The following is an 18,426-nucleotide window of genomic DNA, read 5'->3' as shown; positions in this document are numbered from 1 at the left end:
ACCATTAATGACTCCTGAGTGCTCAAGGTAAGCACTCTTGTTAAGCAGAGAGCTGTGCAAGTGCCAACGATTCCCTTGGGTTGGATTGGATTCTTTTTTTCCTGTGTTTTGCCACTGAGACCAATCCTTTCCTCTGGAACATGGAAGTTGCTTTCCTCCATTCCAAACGCTACATGACATCAGCAAAATAGAGGAAGGCGATTCCTTTGAAATTTCTGTGAAGATCCTCCATTCCAAACAGGCCCTCAATGTAGACAAATTTCAGAGATGCATAACTCGCACGTTGCTACGAGAATCACGAGTGAACTTTAGTGAATAATGTGACATAGTGACGTGGATTGCTTTCGAATACATAATTGTCATTATTGTACGTGCTAGTGGAGTGGTGAAAAATTGTGTGAAACATCTTTCAATGTAGATAAACTTTTTTTGATAAATCAATGTAGATAAACTTACTAATACTAGAAGCATACCCAGCGCGTTGCTGCAGGAATCACGAGTGAATTTTAGTGGGTGATGTGGCATAATGACGTGTATTGCTTGCATGAATAGATAAGTGTCATAATTGTTCGTGCTAGTAGACCGCTGGTGTGGATGTCTTGCATATCTAGATAGAGTTGTAGTTGGGGTTTAGGATTATAAGAGATATAGAACATAAATATAAATTAATCTTTGCTAGAGAACTCTTTACTTATAACAATTAGCTCTTGGATGCTATATCTATTAAAATATTTTTTAAGAGTAGGTGGAAGAAAATTTAAACGTAAACACTATATTCTACTATTATATAGTTATTAATAAACATGATGTATGCATTTGAAGTTGGATAAAGACGAACGTTATATCAGAATTGTAGAACTCAGCGAGATTTACAACTTCGTGGTTAACAAGTTTGTATTTGCAATTATTTAGAGTGCCAAAAATTCTTTTTAACTTCTCATATTTTGGAATTCAAAATTTAATATTTTCAAACAACCTCAGATGTTGACACGGTTTTAAACAAATGTTGCAGTTATCAATATAATTTATAACTTTATAGTTGATATTTCTTATTTGTAGTCATTTTGAGTCCTAAATAATCTTGTTTTTCTTAGATTTCAAAATTTGAGATTTAGAATTTTCAAATGGCTTCAGTTGAAGTTGTTTGAAAAATCAAAATTTTGAATTTCTAAATCTAAGAAAATAAAAAAAATATTTAGGACTCTAAATGACTTTGGATAAAAAATTTATTAACTATAAAATTATACTACAACTTTTGTATAGGTGACGCATAGACATTTGAGGTCATTTGAAAATTTTAATTTTGAATTTAAAATGCTGAGAATTTAAAAATAAAATTTTGGCACTCTAAATAATATAAAATTAAAACTTATCAAGTACAAGGTTATAGATTTCATTGAACTTTAGTTCATCTTCATCCAACTTCATATGCGAAAGATATGGATTTTTAAGATAGCTATTAAGGGTTATGATATAATAATTAGGGGCATAATAGTCACTTTTAATTTTGATCCATCTACTCCTAACAAAATTATTTTAAGGGTATAGTGTCTAAGAGCCAATTGTCAAAATTGAAGGATGTCCTCTAGCAAAAATAATATTGACTATTTCCCATCAACAAATACCAACATTGAAGATGTACTACATCAAATTCACCGTTATTTTTTGTCTCTCTTTTTTGTATCTAGGATGAAAGTCATTGAGATTTTTTATTTTAATAACCAAAAATACTAATATTTTAAGAACAACATGTCTCGGATTAAATTATGAAGAACTAGCATTTTGAGTCACTGAAAGATCCTATGAACACCTAAGTAGGGTGAATTGAGTGTCTAATCAAACTTAATTCTAAGAGTTCAAACTAAATTGTAACTAGAAAAACCATAAATTAAACTACTCTATAAAACTATGCACCATTCTAGGGCCTCATTTGGCATAACTTCACCAACAATTTCATGAGCTATTTTTTTTTGCCAAACATCCTTTTTCAAAATAGCTGCACGGTGAAGCTCCTCTTTTATGCTCTCATGCACAAAGGAATGGAAAGAAGTGAAGCTGAAAAAGTAGCTTTTCACAGCTCTCTTCCTCATTTCCCTCTCTCAGTCATGCATGAAGCTGTTGGCGGAGCTGTTTTGCTAAACAACTTTTCCAAAACTACTCAACTTCAGAGAGAAAGTTGCTTGTAAAGCTGTTTTCCAAAAAAATAGCTCCAATGATGAAGTTGAGCTGTGCCAAATGGGATCTAGGTGAGCACCTATGCTACTTTCAGGCATGTGGTAAGCAATCATAATCTTTTTACTTTTCTGTTCTAGTTCTTACTATGGTGTCATAGCATAGTCAATTAAGCAGGTACCATTTGAAATGAAATGGGGATTCACGAATCCATGACTCCTAGCTGGGCACACAGAAACACGTCTTGCTTGAACACCAGCTCAGACAAGACTAGCCCTTTTCAATCCTATCACAGGGTCTAGCATCCCCATCCAACCCGAAGCCTAAGTCCCAACACCATGCCCTATGGGGCAAGTTGACACCCTTGGCCCTCCACCTGTTGTGGGGTCAAGATGGCGGACTAGAGAGGGGGTAAATAGTTCTTTCTAAAATTAATCGCGTTGGCTAACCGAAACAAATACGGAATTAAAACTATCAGTCTAGCCAAGACTACACCCCTCTAAGTTCTCAAGCACTTTATAAAAGATCCTAGTTAAGAAAAAAGGTGCCGGGTTAGCAAGAGCTCACCTAACTAATTCTAGGAGCAAGGTCATATAAACCTATACCACTAGTACTTTGCACACCGGGGAGCTCCTACACAACTAGTAAGCAAAAGCACAAAACTCCTAAGCTCACTAGCAATGCTCAAGAAATAAGGCAACCAATGCCAAATTATAGAGCACAAATTACTTAGCTACATAAACTAAGCAATGTGACTAACAATGTTACACAAACCAAATTAGTCACGCAATGGGAGCTACTTCTAGCTACACAAGAAAGAATGTAACTACCAAGCTACACAAGCTAACTAATTGCAAGAGCAACTACACAAGCACAATGTATGTGAAAGTAAATACAAGCTTGTGTAATGGGGATGCAAACCGATAGAATACAAGGTTGACACAATGATTTTCTCCTGAGGTTCACTTGGTTGCTACCAAGCTACGTCCCCGTTGTGTTGACCGCTCACTTGATGGTTTGGTGGCTAAGAGGTGTTGCACAAACCTCGTCCACACGTTGGACACCACAAGAACCTCACAAACTAAGTGAGGGGTAGCTCAATAACACGCTCGACTAGAGTTGCTCTTTGTGATCCCCACGGGGTGAGCACAATGCCCCTCACAAATCCTCCTCCGAAGCACCACACAATCTTCTCGCGTGCTTCAACGGAGTCATAAGCCACAAAGCCATCTAGGAGGTGGCAACCTCCAAGAGTAACAAGCACCACCAGCTTGCAACTCGATCACTTAGTGCCACTTGATGCAACCTCATGGTGCAATCACACTAGAATCGCTCACTCACTCGATTGGATGATCACTATCAAGCACAAGTGAGTTAGAGGGCTCCCAAGCACTCCCCAAGCATGGACACTCAGTCCCAAGGGTGCTCAACCAGCCAAATGCCCAAGCTCCACCTCTATTTATAGCCCCAAGCCAAATAGAGCCGTTGGAGCAAAGATCCCTTTTATGCGAGGGCACCAGACATGACGGTGGTGGCACCACCCTAGGGGTGGCGGTGCCCCTTCAACGGTCATGTAATGGCTAGGTTGACTGATCATGGGCACTGGATAGGGGTGGCGGTGGCACCGCCCTAGGGGTGGCGCCACCAGCCAGTCACCCGAAATACCCCTCTCTGGAAAAATAGTGGTAGTGGGACCGGACATAGGGTGGCAGTGCCCTGTTCGATGACTAACCCCACTTGTCTGCTCTCGGGAATAAAGGGGCGGTGCCCACGGTGGTGGCACCGGACACACCCTAGTGGTGCACCACCATCCCAGGGATGGTGCACATCACTACTAGCGGTGCCAGGCCTAGCACCAGCTCCTCTTGGCCTTCTCCAGCCGGTCACCGCCACAAGGGTGGCGGTGCACCGGACAGGGGTGGCGGTGCCCTCGGGGCACCACTCCGAGCCTAGTTTCGCCTCCTTTCTTCACCTTTTGACTTCTCCTTTGCAAGTGTGCTAACACCACCAAGTGTTCACCAACTTGTGCACATGTGTTAGCTTTTTATAAACATTTTCCAAAGGATTAGCACTCTTTTCTCAACGCCACATGATCCTAACACGTATGCAAAGTTAGATCGCTCAAGTGGCACTAGATGACCGATATGCAAACAAGTTTGCTCCTCTTAATAGTATGGCCATCTATCCTAAACCTGGTCATGCACTTCTCTACACAACCTTTGACCGGTAAAATGAAATGCCCTAGGTTATACCTTTGACTTGTGCATTCCATTCCATCTCCTTTGATGTCGATGCAATACATGCACCAACCAATCACCAAATTATATGATCCACTTCATATCATCACGTGGCCTTGTTGGTTCATCAATCTTGACCTCACTTGCTTTTCACCATTGCCTTCGTCCATCGGCGCTAAGTCTTGCTCAAGCTTCACCGCCATATGGTCTATCGCTCCAAAGCCTCCAACTCGATCTTCACGCTTGCAACCAGTCCATCAAGCTAGGTCTTGTCTTGATCTTCTCCACCTTAGTCACATGACTCAGTGTCATGTCTCATATGCAATGAGATCCTTCATCACATGTGTGAGCCTTGCAACAAATCCAAGCCATCTTAACCGTCATGGCATGAGTTGCTCACACAAGTGTACCTATGGACTAATCACCTATGTATTTCAAATTTAAACACATTAGTCCACCTAGGTCGTCACTCAATTACCAAAACCAAACTAGAGACCTTTCAATCTCCCCCTTTTTGGTAATTGATGACAACTCTACAAAGATATAGAAATTAAGCACTTTTGGATTCATGTTGCTTGCCCAAGCAATTTTACCATGTGTAAATAATTTTGGATAAGTACCACAAACCCAAAATGGTACTATTAGCTCCCCCCTACATATGTGCTAGTGTGTTTGGTTTAAAGCTTGCACATATGTATAGATTGGAATTCTAGGAGAGTAATTACTACCAAATAGTGCTAAGGTGTATAAAATAAACCTTTAAAATACCAATCGGAGTTGTACTTTTAACACCACCCTTAGCACCATGCGTAGCTAGACAACAAAATACTAGAAACCCCATGAGATCAACATTATAAGAAAGGTTCTAGTACCATGTGTAGAAATACAAGTCTAGCTACCATCCTATGCATGCTAGTTATCAAATCATCATTCAACTTCTATCACTAGCATACACCACACAAGCATGCATTTCAAATTTAAAGACATGCAAATGCAAGCAAGCACAAGAATATGCACATCTCAAATGCAATCAATCAAAGTTCATAAGCTTGCCCCCCCCTACTTGTGTGCTTTTCTTGTCTAAGAATTTTGATCCTTCTCTATTCTTCAATGTTGCTCCCTCTTTGTCCATTGTCCATGTCCAAATCCCCAATTGTAATATCTTTGTCTTAATCTCTCCCCCTTTGTCATAAATTTCCATAAAAGGTGTGTATCTCTTGATACAAAGGGTTGCTCTAGGGATAGATGGTTGACACTTGAATCCTGCATTTTTTATGGACACCACTTGTATAGCTCTTTAGACACCATGTGTAGGATCTTGTGACCTTGATACCACTTGTAGTGAGACTCCTCCCCCTATGTCCAAACATGGTCATAACACTTGATAATCTTGAGCTTGTGTACCACTTGTTGATAAGGGATGCATTCTTCACTTGATGATCACTTAAGGTTGAGGATCACTTGTGGTACCACCGTCTTGTATGATTGATACCATGTGTAGAGATGTGATACCACGTGTATGATTGATTTGTCAATAAAAACCATTTCTTGAATATTTGGTATATTCATGAGTACCACTTATATAATATCACTTGTAAGTTGATCTAGACACCACTTGTGAATTCTTGATAAAATGCTTGAGTCTAGATACCACTTGAAACAAACAAACTAGATATCCATTTGCATTGTTGTCTTATTCTTGTACTCTTGTTACTTATCATGGGCTTCTAAGTTGACTTGAACTAAATTGATTTGCCTGAACTTTCAAGTCCGGTTTGAACCAATGACAAGCTTCTTCACACCTCTTACAAGGGTTATCTTGCCAATGTTGTACTTGTCACCTATTAGCAATCCAAATTAAATCAAGTATATGGGTTCACTTGCTCATGAACAAATTCATATACTAACCACTAGATCAATTAATCATTCAAGCAATAGTGGTAGGCTATGAATTTCAAAGATTTTTATTTGTCATGCATGATCCTAATAAGCATATACTATATGCACTAACCGCATGCTAGTAAGGGATGAAATGATCATGCACATTACAATGATACATTTGCTATATTAGAGTAGAGGATAGTCACATAGATTCCAATTCATTACTCTAATAGCATGTGAAGTCCAATTATAAGCTTGGTGAAGACCAATCATCATAGATAGAGTCCATTCTTCACCCATATGAATTGAGAATCACTAATATGATCAAGTGCACTATCATGATGTGGTTGACTTGCTTTATTCTTTGATCAATGCTTGCAAGAGAGACTATTTGGAATACCACTTGAATTGCCATGACTAGCTCTTTTTTGGGTGTTACTTGCTTTTCTTGATCAACCCTTTTGATTGCTTCAACTAAGCATCTCAAATGTCCCTCGGATCACCACTTCAATGTTAGCATTCCATGCACCACACTTGGTTTACCTACACATAGGCGGCAAATCCCTACACTAGGGAAAAATGACCTCTCTCCAAGAACCATTCTTGACACTCACTTGAAATGAATTTATTGATTGACCCAAGTGATGGACTTAATTTGATGAGTAACCTTGATTCCTTCTTTAAGTCCTTTTCTTTCTACTTGTTTAAGTCCTTTCCTTTCTACCAAATGATCTCCAATCATCACTTGAACTTAAACTTCTTTTTCATCTTAAGTTTGATCTTGATCTTCCAATTTGAGTACCAAATATGTGCAAAATATACTCCACAATCAAATGCCCTTGTACTCTTTTCTTGTCATGCTTCTAGATCATCTCAAAAACAAACTTAGTGTAAGAATAATAGGCAATTTCCATGTCATTTTAATTCCATAATTTAACAGCATGATGATGACATATAAAGAAATATTAATCATTGAAATCATGATATCGATTATCTCCATGGTGAAAAAACATGCTAGATCATGTATCATGTGAAACATATAAAAAACAGAAACATGTGAACTTGATTCATAAATCATAACAGAGAGAAACTGGCATGATATATATCTCGGATTTGCAACAAGCATAAGGCTACATATGAAGCAACATGACTGTAACGATAAAGCACATACATGGAGCATATATTTGACAGAAATAGACTGGTAATACTGGACATAGGGAACAAACTGAGAGAAGATGAAACGATCATACCCTCCCATCCGTGATTCCAAAGTCGACATGCGGTAGGAGAAGAATCCTCAACGAAGAAGACGCCGGTGATCGGGAAGAAGACGAAGACTCTTGGGCAGTCGCGTAGACGCTCCCCAAAAACCTAATTGCCGATCCCCCGTGCAAGGTCCCGAACAACAAGGGCTTTGGAGGCACCTGCCCTCTCGCTCCTCCGTGCGCGCAGAGTTACGAGATGAGGAAAGCTATCGAACAACTGAACTGTGTTTCTGGAATGAGTCTCTCTTTTATCTGGAGATGGAAGAATCACAAGGGAAGCCGAGAAGCCTCGGAGGCATGCGCTAGGAAGATCGAGAGTCTCAGGGAGATCAAGCGTCAGGTCGAGTTAGTGGGTGCTAAAAATTAACACACCACGCCACGCCATGCCACGGCCCGAGCCCGGCCCGGCCGGCGGCGGCGGCAGCGCGCGCGCGCGTGTGGCACGCCCTTGTCCGTTTCTCAACTTCTCAAATTAGACGGATCTCTTCCAATCATTTAAGTTGAGTCAACGTCCTTTTAACTTCTAATCCGGTACAAATAATAATACCCACAATTACAAGCCATAGAGTTATTGATTTATTAGATATATAAATGGGCCTAGCCCATAATAAATCCAACACTTAGGTACCTCAACCACTTATAAACATATTTCCAACTTGAGGACCTTTCAATCAAAGTGACTCCAAATAAATCCAATAATTGTCACTTTTCTGGCAGATTCTGTACTCTTCAAAGAAAAATGTATATTTCCCAAAGTACAAATCTAAATACCATGAAATTTGGTGGAGATGTGCTTCACTAAGTCATATAACAGCTGTAAAAATTTGGGCTTCATTGGACTTCTAGACTGCTACCAGATTTCAATTCTTCCACCACTGCTATATGCTGAAAACTGCTGCACTATAGCTGAAAAGATCTACTCCAAAACCGAAGCATCTCTTATCCAATTCTCATGAAATTTGTACAGCATATTATACCATAAGTCTAGAGCATTCATACCAAATTTAAAGCCAATCCAAATAGATTTGATCACTTAAACTCAGACTTGATCTCAGCTAGCTCAAATTTTCAATTTAGGACAGATTTCAATCACTTGATCTATACTTTATCAAATGTGAATCAAACTTGAAACTAACTTGTTTGAATACTTTTACAAGACATATATCCATTCAATCCACTTACTAAAAGTTATCTCACGAATTTATCCAACACAAATCAATCCAAACTTGATTACTGAGCATTTATCCATTCAAACATCTTATAGCAAGCAACATTGCATATTTATCCAATTCAATCAACTCATATGCACCCAAACGAAATAATCAACAAGATATATACCTTAGTTAGCTCATGATCGTCCAATTAGCAAGCTTCAATTCACATGTTTGCAAGCCATCAAATAATCTAATAAATCATGCACAACTTGAACATGACACTTGTATGTTGTAGCACATTTGGACTTCATTAATTCTTGGCTTGGCATTGGGATAGGATTGCATTAAGCTTCAATACTTGACTCAGCATATAATGATCAATATGAATTCCATTGAATCAAGCTTCCAATGCCAATGGTACCTACAAACAATCATCCACTTTTTGATGGTACCCAAACTAGTTTTGATCCTGTCAAGTTAGGTGCAACATACTTACGCAATGCCTTAGTATAAGTAGCGGGATGTTATGCAATAGCAACCATAGAGGTACCATTACCATCCTTTCTAAGCACATTAGTATCATCAATTGAAATGTGCTTAGAAGTCTCACCTAGGGGACATAAATATGCCATGTGTCCCATTTCCCGACATAAGTAACAACTTCTCTTTGATTGAGCATTTTTATCCTTCCGCCTCATCACTGCGCCGCTAGCCTAGCACCACCGCCACCACCGGTGAGCCCTGACATCGCCTCTGCTAGCCGCCATGGACACGCCCTGCCCTACCGCCGTGTTTTCCCCCTTGGGAGGGCCAAAGGCCGGCCTTTTCGCCATTGTGATGCTCTGCACGCACGCACACACGCACATGATCCATGGCCTGGCCTTGTCGAGCCACAGGTGCTAGGGAACACCGGTGCCCCACACGTGCACTGAGCACACTCGCCATGGCTAGATCATGGCCAAGGCGGAGCCGTTCCGCCGTCACCGAGCCGACAGAGGTAGGAAGCCCACCTCGACAAGCCTTGCCTCACCGAGGAACATGTCACGCACTAGATGGGAGGAGAAGAGGAGCCCTAGGGACCACTGGTCACCTTGTGACACCGGTGCAGCCATGCGCTCGTGACGCCACCGTGCCATGGCCATCCCGACCGACTCTGTCCACCTCACGAGATGAGACTAGGTCGTCGAGTTTTGCCTTGATCCTACGCACCTTGCAATGTAGATAGATAAGCACAAAGCCCATGCCTTGCCCTAGTTCACCATGCCCATGAGCTCACCGAAGCTCCACCGCGCACCTTGGCATGGTGCGGATTCCTGAAAGTTCTAGTTTGGTTTTGGTAAATTGATGAAACCCTAAGTGCTAACCTAGTTTATCAAAGTGATTATGAGATAGGTGGCACTACTCCAAGTGATGAAGCAATGGTGAAGATCATGATGATGGTGATGCCATGGTGATGATCAAGTGCTTGGACTTGAAAAGAAGAAAGAGAAAAACAAAAGGCTCAAGGCAAAGGTATAAATGGTAGGAGCTATTTTGTTTTCATGATCAAGACACTTAGAGAGTGTGATCACATTTAGGATCGATAGCCGTACTATTAAGAGGGGTGAAACTCGTATCGAAATGCAGTTATCAAAGTGCCACTAGATTCTCTAACTCATTGCATATGCATTTAGGATCTACTGGAGTGCTAACACCCTTGAAAATGTTTGTGAAAATATGCTAACACATGTGCACAAGATGATACACTTGATGGTTGGCACATTTGAGCAAGGGTGAAGAGGATAGAGTTGAAAAGAAGTTAGTCGCGCTGGTCACAGAATGATCGGACGTGTCTGGTATTAACGACGAACTCAGTGACCGGACGCATCCGGTCGCCACACCGGACACGTCTAGTGTGAATCTATAAAGTTGATGTTCAGTAAACAGTTGATCGGATGCTGGGTGCGTCCGGTCTGGAGTGATAGAACACGTTCGGTCGGAGCTGGGTGCTTACTAGACTCGATCAGACGCTGAGGCTCAGCGTTCGGTCAGTTTCTAATAGACGCGTCCGGTCGGCCTCGGGTACTCTCTGGACTTGGCCGGACACTGCGGCTCTACGTCCGATCATTTCTATTTTAGCGTCTGGTCATCAGCAAGTGTGGGCAGCAATGGCTACTTTGATTTGAACTGGACACATGGTGGTCTGGGAGCATCCGAACGCGTCCGGTCGACCTACCAGACACGTCTGGTATTCATGAACGGTGCGTCTGGTGCAGAGTCCGGTGCATTCGAGCAGCGTGTCTGATCGATGCGCAGTCAGCCAAATAATTGAGCCAATGGCTCTATTTCATGGGGGCTTCTATTTAAACCCCATGGCCAACTCAAGCTCATACTCTTGGCCATTTGCATTGACATAGCAACCTTGTGAGCTTAGCCAAAGCTCTTCCACTCATCTCCATCATAGATTCAACATCTTTGTGAGATTGGGAGAGAATCCAAGTGCATTGCTTGAGTGTTTGCATCTAGAGGCACTTGGTGTTCGTGTTTCACTGCGAGATTCACTTGTTACTCTTGGTGGTTGCCACCACCTAGATGGCTTGGAGCAGCGAGGATCATCAAGCAGAGGTTGGTGATTGTCTCTAGCTCCGATCGCGGTGATTGTGAGGGGTTCTTGACCTTTCCCCGGTGGAGAGCCAAAAGGTACTCTAGTGAATTGCTCAGGGCTTGTGTGATCCTCATCTTGTGTTGGTTGTGCGGCACCCTATTGAGGGTTTAACGTGTGATGCTAATTAGCGCGTGAACCTCCAAGTGAGTGAATCACCCAATGAGGACTAGCTTGTCGGCAAGCAAGTGAACCTCGGTAAAAAATTATTGTGTCATCATTTGATTTTGAGGTGATTGGTCTTCATTGGTATTCATTCTTGTGATTGATTGGTTCACTCCTCGACTTGGCGGTATAACCATCTTGTTCACTCTCTTTATATTACCGCAAACTAGTTATCAAGCTCTTTAGTGTAGCTAGTTGTGAGAGCTTGTTAGTTTGGTTAGTGTGGCTCTTTAGTTAGCCTTTGAGAGCACACTAACTTAGTATAGTGACATAGCCATTGTGTGGTTAGAAACTATAGAAACTAGAATTGTGGTAGGTGGCTTGCATTTTTAGTAGGCTAGAACAACACTTGCTTTGCCTCATAATTGTCTAACCGGTTTGCTAAGTGTTGTTGTAGAAAATTTTAATAGACTATTCACCCCCCTCTAGCCATTAGGACCTTTCAAGTGGTATCAGAGCCGAGGTCACCGTGATTTGAGGCTTAACAACCTTCGGTGTAAAAATGGCTCAAATCAACAACACCAAGAAGCCACCCCAATTTGATGGCTCAAATTATCCCTATTGGAAAGCTAAGATGACAACTTATATTAAGTCAATCAATAGGAAGGTTTGGAAGGTGGTAGAGACAAAGATTGAGATTGAAGATGAAGGGGCTCCCACCGCCGCCGAAGAAATGCTACTCCAAAATAATGATATTGCTCTTAGTGCCATCCATGATGCTTTGGATGAGAGAACTTTTGAGCAAATCAAGAACATTGAGAGAGCTCATGAGGCATGGAAGAAATTGGAGGAATCATTTGAGGGCACTCAAGCCGTGAAGGGTGCAAAGGCATACATTCTCAAAGAGAAGTTTGCAAGCTTCAAGATGAAGGAGGATGAGAGTGTGCCGGAGATGTTCCATAGGCTTCAAGTGCTTGTCAATGATCTCAAAGCACTTGGAGAGAGGTGAAGGACAAGGACTTCTCCCACAAGTTCTTGAGATGTTTGCCTTCAAGATTTGGCACATTGGTCACTATTCTAGTGAGGAGTGGTTTGGACACCATGACACCAAACCAAGTGTTGGGAGATATAATGACCGATGATACATATAGAGATGATGATGAGAAGGAAGAAAAGAAGGAGAAGAAAGATGAGAAGAAGGATGAGAACAAGAAGAGCATGGCATTCAAAGCCACATCATCCAAGGGCAAAGCAAAGCAAGATACATCAAGTGAAGATGATGGCTCATGGGATGATGATGATGATGAGAAGGTGGCTCTCTTTGTTAAGAGATTTGAGAAGTTCATGATGAAGAAAGGATACCATGCTAGAAGGAAGAAATCTTCATCCAAGAATAAGGAAGAGTCAAGAAGATGCTTCAATTGTGGAAGCAAAGATCATCTTGTTGCTCAATGTCCACACAATAGTGACAAAGATGATGAGAAGAAGAACAAGAAGAAGGACAAGAAGGAAAAAAAGAGAAGAATGGCAAGATGACCTTCAAGAAGAAGGGTGGGTCATATGTGGTCACTTGGGATAGTGATGCTTCCTCAAGTGATGATGATGATAGTGACAATGACAAGACCACCAAGAAGAAGGCACTTGCAAGCATTGCTATCAATGAGAAGCCTTCTCTCTTCGACACTCCATCATGCTTCATGGCTAAGGCCACTAAGGTACAAATTTGTGATGATGAAAGTGATGAGGAACATGATAATGAAAATGAAAATGAAAGTGATAGTGATGATAATGAACCTACTAAGGATGAACTATTTGACATGCTAGAAGATACTAAAGAACACTTTGGCATTAAGAGAAGGGAATGTAAAAGCTTGTGTAAGGAACTAAAAGCCCTTAAGCAAGCCTTTGATGAGCTCAATGCATCTCATGAGAGGCTAGAGGAAGCCCATGAGAAGCTTGTCAAGGCTCACAAGAAGCTTGAAAAAGCTCATTCCTCTTTGCTTAATGAACAAAATAAAAAGAAGCATGTTGAGACTTGTGATGTAGGCTTAACTTGTGATATAATTGATGAATCATTATCTATGCCTATCATTGTTGCTCCTGCTAACCCTTCTTATAGTACTTATACTTCCACCTGATCTAGTAGTAATGGTCTCACTTGTGATGCCTCACTAATGGTTGAGAATGAGACCCTCAAGAAGGAGGTCAATAAGCTCACTCACACCTTAGCTAAGGCCTATGGTGGTGAGGACCGCTTGCTTATGTGTTTGAGTAGCCAAAGAGCTTCTCTCTACAAAGAGGGATTGGGCTATACCCCCAAGAAAGGCAAGGCGGCCTTTGCTCCTCACAAAACTAGTTTTGTAAAGAACAATGGTCAGTTTTGCACTAGTTGCAAGCAAGTTGGTCATGTAGAGCAAAAGTGCATAAACAAGAAGTCACAAGCTAATGTATCCTCCATTAAGCTTAATTCTTTCTATGTGCTTACCAAAGGTGCAAATGGTGTCAAGGCTAAGTTCATTGGTAAACCATGGATGGGCTCAAAGAAGAAAGCCATTTGGGTGTCAAAGAGCTTGGTCACTAACCTTCAAGGACCCAAGCAAGTTTGGGTACCTAAAAAGAATTGATCTTCTTTTGTAGGTCAATTACAAAGCCGGAGAAAGGTACTGGGTTCTTGATAGTGGGTGCACTCAACACATGACCGGTGATGCAAGAATGTTTAACTCAATCAACACCAATAGCAATGATGGTTATGATAGTATCACATTTGGTGACAATGGCAAAGGCAAGGTCAAGGGGCTTGGTAAGATTGCAATATCCAATGACATGAGCATTTCTAATGTGTTGCTAGTAGAGCTTGAACTTCAACTTGCTATCCGTGGCTCAATTGTGTGATCTTGGATTCAAATGCATATTTGGGGTAGATGATGTAGAGATCATAAGTGTAGATGGTGCTAACTTGATCTTCAAAGGCTTTAGATATGAGAATCTATACTTGGTTGATTTCAATGCTAGTGAAGCTAAATTATCTATATGTTTGTTCACTAAGTCTAGCATGGGTTGGTTATGGCATAGAAGGCTTGGTCGTGTTGGAATGAAACAATTGAATAGATTGGTTAAGCATGACTTGGTTAGAGTCTTGAAAGATGTTGTGTTTGAGAAGGATAAACTTTGTAGCTCTTGTTAAGCCGGCAAACAAGTTGGAAACACCCATCCTAAGAAAAGCATGATGAGCACTAGTAAAGCATTTGAGTTATTACACATGGACTTGTTTGGGCCAACATAATACACTAGCATTGATGGTAACAAATATGGTTTTGTGATAGTGGATGATTACACTAGATACACTAGGGTATTCTTTCTAGTGGACAAAAGTGATATGTTTGCACAATTCAAATCATTTGTCAAGGGCATTCACAATGAGTTTGAAACAACCATCAAGAGAGTTAGAAGTGACAATGGTAGTGAGTTCAAGAACACTAGAATTAATGAGTTGTGTGATGAATTTGGAATTAGTCATTAATTCTCGACCAAGTACACTCCACAATCAAATGGCCTTGTTGAGAGGAAGAATAGAACACTCATTAATATGGCAAGGTCTATGCTTAGTGAGTACAATGTGAGTCAATCTTTTTGGGCTGAAGCTATAAACACAGCTTGCTATTGCAGCAACCACCTCTATTGTCACCCATTGAAAGAGAAGGCACCATATGAACTCTTGAATGGTAGAAAGCCCAACATTGCATATTTTCAGGTCTTTGGTTGTAAATGCTATATCTTGAAGAAAGACACTAGATTGGACATGCTTGACAAGAAATGTGATGAAGGATTCCTACTTGGATATTCTACTACAAGCAAAGCATATAGAGTTTGGAATTTGGATAGTGGTACTCTTGAGGAAGTTCATGATGTTGAATTTGATGAAACTAAGTAATGGAGACGGGGATCCCGATCTTCCATCAGGTGATGGTAACTATCGTTGTGGCGGAGAATGACACACCGATCCGGCTTCAGATCGAAAGATCGAACCCTGCAATCTTAGCACCATAGCTCCTCTAGTTATCAACCGAGTCTCAGACCAGGTTGACCTCGCCAAGAAGGCTAATCCCTGCCTGCGCAACGAAGAACACAAGCAAGAACAAGAAAGATCGCAACCAAATTGCGGATGTATGATTAATCTCATGAGTTGGGGTCTCACAAACCGAAGAACGGCGAAACTGTTTCTTGATAGAATAATCTAAGCAAAACCCAAACCCTAATGGAGGGGCGGCGGCTGTTTATGAAGACTCTAGGGTCATGCAAGACCCCTGGATGCGCCCCTAATGGGCCCAAACTCGATACATGGTCCAACAGACCAAAAGACGGTGTCGCAGCACCCTGGCAGATTCTGGATGCTGACTTGTTTCAATGATTCCTATTGATTCCGAATAGCTTTTGATGTGAAACCACTTGGATTGGCTTCCTTATCAAATTAGCTTTCCATCTATATGTGGATCATCGAAAATGGAGTCCGGATGCGTCCTAGGCGACTAGTTTAAGGCAGACTGGTCCTGGAGGCCGAGGCAGACTCGAATTCATGTTGGACTGGGCCTCCGGCTTGTGTTGGACGTCCTTGCTGGTCATCATCACCTCCTCCACATCCTCTTAGTCCCTCTTGACCCTCTCCAATGTTCCTAAGCAAGATAACATCATTAGGTAGTAGTCTATTCTCAAAAGTATGAAAAGGATCACTTAAGAACGAGCTCACCTGTAAATTGAGTTGACGCATTCGAGCCCGGGTCATTGGACCTTACATGACGGTTGGAGGATCAGCTGGTACATCCAAAGGAGTGATGTCCTCATCATCCTCCCCCTCTTGAATTGGAGTCGTCCTCGACTCAAGCTCATCTTCTTCTCCCAAATAAGGTTTCAAATCTGCAATATTAAATGTGGGACTAACCCCAAACTCCGGTGGCAACTCAAGTTTGTATGCATTATCATTTATTTTCTCAATAATCTTATAAGGACCAGCTGCTCTTGGCATTAATTTAGACTTACGTAGCTCAGGAAATCTATCTTTTCTTAAATGTAACCAAACCAAATCACCCAGTTCAAGTTTAATCTCTTTTCTACCTTTACTACCAGCAATTCTATACTTTTCATTCATGCTTTCAATATTTGCTTTAGTTGTTTCATGCAACTTACGAATAAAATCAGCACGCTCTCTAGCATCACTATGTATTCTCTCAGTGGTAGGTAAAGGCAAAAGATCAATAGGAGCACGGGGGTTAAAACCATACACTACCTGAAAAGGACTTACCTTGGTGGTGGAATGTTCCGCCCTGTTATATGCAAACTCCACATGCGGCAAACACTCTTCCCACATCTTCAAATTGCGCTTCAAAATGGCTCTCAACATGGTGGACAATGTTCGATTCACAACCTCAGTTTGCCCATCAGTTTGGGGATGATATGTTGTAGAAAACAGCAGCTTGGTCCCCAATTTATTCCACAACGTGCGCCAAAAATGACTTAAGAATTTTGCATCATGATCTGAAACAATAGTAGAAGGCATACCATGCAAGCGAACAATTTCTTGAAAGAAAAGGTCAGCAATATGAACAGCATCATCGCTCTTATGACAAGGAATAAAATGTGCCATCTTAGAAAAATGATCAACCACCACAAAAATACTATCCCTCCCCCTCTTAGTCCTTGACAATCCCAACACAAAATCCATAGATATATCTGCCCAAGGAGTAGAAGGAACAGGAAGAGGCATATACAAACCATGTGGGTTCAATCGCGACTTAGCTTTTTGACATGTGGCACACCGAGCCACGTACCGCTCCACATCATGCCTCATCCTAGGCCAAAAGAAGTGTGTGGACAGCACCTCCTCCGTCTTCTTGGCACCAAAATGTCCCATCAATCCGCCTCCATGTGCCTCCTACAACAACAAAAGACGAACGGAACCAACTGGAATGCATAGGCGGTTAGCTCTAAACAAAAACCCATCGTTGATCATAAACTTATTCCATGTGTGTCCCTCTCTACAATTAAGCAACACATCCTTAAATCAGGATCAAGCGCATATTGTTCTTTAATGGATTGAAGACCAAAAATCCGGCAATCAAGTTGAGACAGCAATGTATATCTTCTAGACAAAGCATCAGCAATCACATTATCCTTCCCTTTCTTGTGTTTGATAATATAAGGAAAAGACTCAATAAATTCAACCCATTTAGCATGCCTACGATTCAGATTATTTTGAGAGCGAAGATACTTAAGTGATTCATGATCAGAATGAATAACAAATTCTTTAGGCCACAAATAATGATGCCACGTCTCTAAAGAACGGACAAGTGCATACAATTCTTTATCATACGTGGAATAATTAAAAATAGGACCATGTAATTTTTCACTAAAGTAAGCAACAGGTTTACCATCTTGCATCAAAACACCACCAATGCCAACTCCACTAGCATCACATTCTAGCTCAAAAGTCTTACCAAAATTTGGAAGTTGCAGCAATGGTGCATGTGTAAGCTTGTCCTTCAAAGTGTCAAAGGACTCCTCATGTGCCTCTCCCCAACGAAACACCACTCCTTTCTTCGTCAACTCATGCAATGGGGCAGCAATGGTGCTGAAATCTTTGACGAAGCGGCGGTAGAATCCTGCAAGACCAAGAAAACTCCTCACCTGTGTGACGGTTTGGGGAACCGGCCAGCTCTTTATGGCTTCAATTTTCATCTCGTCCACCTCAATTCCCTATGGAGTTACAACATAGCCAAGAAAAGAATCTCAATCCGTGTAAAAGATGCACTTCTCAAGGTTACCAAATAAACGTGCATCACGTAAGGCATTAAAAACAGCACGTAAGTGATCCATATGTTCATCAAAAGACTTGCTGTAAATCAATATATCATCAAAGTAAACTACCACAAAATGACCAATAAAAACTCTTAAAACCTCATTCATTAAGCGCATGAAAG

The sequence above is a fragment of the Miscanthus floridulus genome, unplaced genomic scaffold (genome assembly GCF_019320115.1).
Source record: "Miscanthus floridulus cultivar M001 unplaced genomic scaffold, ASM1932011v1 os_1366_1_2, whole genome shotgun sequence".
NCBI lineage: Eukaryota > Viridiplantae > Streptophyta > Magnoliopsida > Poales > Poaceae > Miscanthus > Miscanthus floridulus.
Note: the sequence above shows the minus strand (reverse complement) of the source record.